This window comes from Priapulus caudatus, unplaced genomic scaffold, assembly GCF_000485595.1.
Source record: "Priapulus caudatus unplaced genomic scaffold, Priapulus_caudatus-5.0.1 Scaffold122, whole genome shotgun sequence".
Classification (NCBI taxonomy): Eukaryota; Metazoa; Priapulida; class Priapulimorpha; order Priapulimorphida; family Priapulidae; genus Priapulus; species Priapulus caudatus.
The window spans coordinates 357,175-361,941 of record NW_014577183.1 but is presented as its reverse complement, the minus strand read 5'-3'; the positions used below and the strand labels follow the sequence as shown (position 1 = coordinate 361,941).

Below are 4,767 nucleotides of genomic sequence, written 5' to 3'. Positions count from 1 at the left end.
AGGATAGACACGAAAATTACTTCTTCTATCAAAGTCTGGCGAAAGTTATAGCAGTTTTATATGATCACGGTGTCCCTTTCGGCAGCCATCTTATGTATTTAACAATGATGCAATGCATTTTCGTACGGGTATCAGTTTTAATGGATAGGCCTGACCGCATAAAATTGGGATAGACACCAAAAATCCAACACTTCTATGCAATAAATAGGCTGGGCGAGTTATGCGTCAATTACATGAATTTGACAGCCATTCTGAACCATCTTGAATTTCACCTATCCTCCATGATTCAGAATGTCTACCCAAGTTTTTTTTACTTCCAGGGGTGTCCCCTACATGAATCAAGCGTCAAACTGCGGGGACATATAAATGCACACAGGACTTCCCCCAGCTGATAGACTAGTAGCAGAAGTATACGAATAGCGATCTAGATATTCATGCTATTTTTGTAACAGCAGTAGAAAGTCGTGTCGCGCACTATATTAAAATAAAAAACAGTACATAAAACAAACAGCAGAAATATTACCGTTCTTACGACCGAGGAAAATACGTTCGAATATATTTCATTCGATCATGATATCACGCAGTATCTCGTTATTGCGCGCGGTCAGAGATATTTGGTCCTGTTTCTGACTACCTACACCATATTATATTACATGCTATTTCTTAATTACTATGCCAATTTCACCAACAAGCACGGACAAAAGGGAGAGCCTACACAATGTATATATCTGTTAGCTGTAACTATGTCCCTTATGTAGTATGTTTAGAAAAAGCTTAGGCCATAGCAGTAACATTTTATTGGCAAAACTAGCGGCACCATAGTTAATAAATAATTGTTATGAAATTGTTTCATTGATATGTAAAGACGATGAACTTTTGACGCAGGGATATAGGAATCACATGAGAAACAGCGACGATTATATTATTGCGTGGGCAGATATGGTAATCTAGTGTGTTTCATGTTCATAATTCTTGAGGTTAGTCCTCTATGCGCAAGAAGAGATTGCAGAAGGCAGCCGCTAGCAAGTAAACAGCATTATATGAGATGACTACATAATATGAGATGATATGACAAGCATATATAATTATTATATATATATATATAGATATATAGATATGACAGCATATATAGATATGACAGCATATATATATATATGCATGATATGATATCACAGCATAATATGAGATGCTGTGAGCATGTGACCACACACACGTGACTGTGGTCTAGCCTTGTGTCTTCCTGTGTGAGAGCCCATGTATATTAATGCAATGATTGTTACGCGCGTGTGCGCATCTATTATGTCTCTCTCCCCCTCCTCTCTTCCCCACTCTCTCTGTATTGTGTGTATGTGTGTGTGTGTGTTGTGTGTGTGTGTGTGTGTGCCGTGCGTGAGTGCGTGCGTGCGTGCGTGCGTGCGTGCGTGCGTGCGTCGCGTGCGTGCGTGCGTGTGGTGGTGTGTGTGTGTGTGTGTGTATGTGTATGGTGTGTGTGTGTGTGTGTGTGTGTGTGTAGTGTGTGTGTCGTGTGTGTGTCTGTGTGTGTGTGTGTGTGTGTGTGTGTGTGTGTGTGGATTTGTATTTATTTTGCATTTCCGGGTATAATAGAGATAACTAGCCGGAGCACGACTAACGCCATAAAATACATCTTTAAACTCGTGCCTGATGAAGTTTTGTTGACAGCATCCGATCGATTTAGCTCATTCTGTGCATCATATGTGGTCGATACATGGAAGGTGAGGAGTGTTTGTTTATATCAAACAGCAAACTGCAGAGTATATGTATAATATTATTTAACCGCAAAGCGTGAACAATGTTATATAACTGTGTGTTTTTCGTAAAAAAAGAATTGATTGTAATATATGAACAGGGGTGAAAACAAACTTAGTTATTAAACTAGATATTCTACAATAAAAGGCTGTATAGTAGCTTCTGTTACAGTGTGACGAAATCGCCGAGTCATGTGGTCTCGAAAGGGCACATGTAAAATATACGACACCTTATTTCTATATATTTATGTTAGATGAAAAATACGTCAACGCGATGTAGTGACGGCGAAAGCAGATGAACACGGTCTGACATTACAGAGCTACAGATTTTGTTAGTCCGCATATCGGCCCATAGAACTGAAGAGAGTTCTCGCTTCACTTCTATGTATCGGCCGCTAACCACAGTAACACGCTGTCATGGTGCCACCTATAGGCAGATTATGCATCTAGGTACGTCAGTTGTTCAAGTCGCTCTGCAGAATATAGGATATATAGGAATATCTTAGTGATTAATGTTCCCCCCCCCCCCCATTCACTCACCCACAGGACAACCCCCCCCCCACGCACCACTTACACTCGCACACACACGCGCCGCACTCACCACGCACGCAATCACGCACGTGAAGCACACGAACACACACACGTAGGCGCGCACACACACACATCATTATACACACTCACACACACACACCACACCACACACACACACACACACACACACACACACACACAACACACACACACACACACACACACACACACACACACACACACACACACACACACACACACACACACACACACACATCACCACCCTCATTTACCCTCAACTGCCCTCAAATATCGACATCCATCGTCAACCACCCTTAACTACTAACAAAAATCGCCAACTACTCTCAAACACCAACTACCATCATCCACCACGTTTGTTTACTGTCAACTACACTTAAATTCCGACAACCACTCTTAAACACCAACCACCTTCAAATACTGACAACCACCGACAACCAGCGTCAAAATTGGGACTGGGTAACCCATGTGCATTTGATACTATAAGATTACCTAAAATACAACAATGAAAAATATTACGTAGACTTCATTTCAAGCGCTCGTGACCCTCTCGATACAATGTTGGTGATGCTGTTTAACAAAAAATGTATAATACAGACCAATCGAAAAGTATCCGTAATATACGCCTAGAAATGATCTCGTCGCATTGTCAAGTACAATAACATTTTGTAGCAGCAAGGCTGGTTAATAAAATTTCGCTTACGGCAACTTATTTGACATTATAAATCGCATTCTGAAGTTTCCTAATAAAGATGGCTGCCAATGTACACCAGCGCAATGATGCTAGAACCTAGCGTCTGGTAGAATTTATAGTTATACCATTATTATATAATCATATTTATTGTCTCTGATCTTATGTTTAATACTAAAAATTAATTTATGACTTGGATAAGGCACAATTAAGAGAGAGTAATGATAATATTCTTATAATATCGAATATGCTGTATGACGCTTGCTGACGTTTTCTGATCCAGCTTCCCCCTCGAATGGCAAATTACGTCACATTGTTTTTTAACCCGTCGTCATGGATAGCCGAACGAACAGCATATTAAAATCAGCTTCTTCTTCACAGCGCAGTTATATTTGTCTGCAGAGTTCATCGACCTGCCATGGGGCTAGCTCATCCGTTGCCATGGCTATTATATAAAAACTGTTGTCATGGTAACCCACGCATGGGAGGCAGGCCATCCGGCATGTCGTGATTGCAGGTAGTAGATACCTGTGTCAGCGCGTGCCAGGTACGGAGTCGTGTGTCGGGAGCATGCGCGATGCTGCAGCAGTTTTACCGATCCATGCGCGCGAAATTGCAGCTCGTATTCTAATTACGATGAGAGAGTGTGTGTGTGGGTGTACGCGCGTGTGATATTGCCTTGGAAACCAGCGACGAAGTCACCGGAAAGTGTAAGTGTATACTCGCATTGGAATATGATGTTGGCGGTAAAGGGGTCGAGGCAGTAATGAAGGTGCAAGTGCGTTACGCGGTACTGGCGCGAGTGGGGAGATTTATTCCCTTTTCGGAATAACGAGGAGAGGGTGGCGACGTGCGAGATCTGGGGTGGCTGTCACCACTAAAGGTACGAAACGGGAAGCGTTAGCACATGACGCGTGATTCGGACAGGTAGGTGAATACATACGTGCCAAATGCTGGAGCCCCTCTTCCCAGAATAAACCGATTCGAGGAAGAATCCCCCTCGCGCAGTGTGCGGCGGTGGGGTGGGGGGGGGGTACCAGTGAGGACGAGCGGGAGTACGGGAAAGGAACTGTATACGGTCGTCTGTTTACACACGTATACGTACATATATTGTAGCGCGAACGCTAGACTCGCTGTTTGGTCGATATGGTTAACCGACGCCTGCAGGCACACGCGTGTGTCAGGCTGACAGCCTGACAACGCTCCGCTAAGATGGTGGGTAACCTGTAGATATGTTTCCTTGTCGTCCGAGTCATCATTATTAGACTCGCCATCGAGAAGTCGGATGCAACAACGTGGTTCGAACAAATGGCAAATGATCAGTAGGCGTAAGTTCTGGGATCTGTCTCCGACCGAATTTGTTTGGTAATGCATGATGATTCCTGGAAGCACGGACTCAACATTCGCAAGCACACAACAAAATACTATAAATGTGTACTATATGTTTTGTTTACGGGCTATGCCGAGAACCTAAGACTAAGAGACAATGATTATGTGCTCATCACTGGTCAAGCTAGTTGGATGAACGGACACGATGCTACCATAGACTAAGAATATCTTAATATGATGAAGATACTCTTAGTCTACAATGCTACTCAGCAAGACCAGAGATTTGATAACAACTACAAATAGCAAATACAATGAAACAAAGTAGCCGTGCCGCTGCTCCTGATAGCAAAAATGCAAGCCTTCATTTCGGCGAAAAACATCTAACATATATATATATATATATATATATAT

The 4,767-nt window shown here is 42.7% G+C and overlaps 1 protein-coding gene across 1 annotated transcript in view; it reads left to right on the top strand.

Moving 5' to 3' along the window:
* LOC106805651 overlaps positions 1-4,767 on the top strand; it is an 18,432-nt gene that overhangs the window by 8,853 nt on the left and 4,812 nt on the right. The gene's annotated exons all lie outside the window — the stretch shown is intronic.